Consider the following 401-nt stretch of genomic DNA (forward strand, 5'->3'; position numbering starts at 1 on the left):
AGCACAAACAAACATTTTTACAGCACAAACCAGCACAAACGGAGCACAAACAATTCAGACTCTCTGCAACTGAGAAGGTTGATATGCTTTGAGTCTGGTGCTTTAGAACACTCGGCCATTCTGACAAATTCATGCAAGGATGTGAAGGGCAATTCTATCCCTGGAGTTGGTCAGATGGCGACATAAAGGATCCAAAATATGTATTTACTGTTTCACAATTACTTCCAGTTCTACTTCTAGTCTGTTCACTCTAAAAGAGCTGTTGTCAGAAGTGGGATTTGAACCCACGCTTCCATTTGGAGACCAGAAACCTCAACAACTGAGAAGCGCGCTATGCCTTGAGTCTGGCGCCTTAGACCACTCGGCCATTCTGACACACTCATGTAAAGATGTGAAGGACA

The 401-nt window shown here is 43.9% G+C and overlaps 1 non-coding gene across 1 annotated transcript; it reads right to left on the bottom strand.

The window, feature by feature from the left end:
• Positions 1–263: 263 nt before the first annotated feature.
• trnal-caa (transfer RNA leucine (anticodon CAA)) lies at positions 264–375 on the bottom strand. The gene is made up of 2 exons: positions 338–375; positions 264–309 (listed from the first exon to the last, which is right to left on the bottom strand). It is a non-coding gene; the product is annotated as a tRNA-Leu (tRNA).
• Positions 376–401: the final 26 nt, after the last annotated feature.

The sequence above is a fragment of the Sinocyclocheilus rhinocerous genome, unplaced genomic scaffold (assembly GCF_001515625.1).
Source record: "Sinocyclocheilus rhinocerous isolate Xijiao unplaced genomic scaffold, SAMN03320098_v1.1 scaffold44130, whole genome shotgun sequence".
Classification (NCBI taxonomy): domain Eukaryota; kingdom Metazoa; phylum Chordata; class Actinopteri; order Cypriniformes; family Cyprinidae; genus Sinocyclocheilus; species Sinocyclocheilus rhinocerous.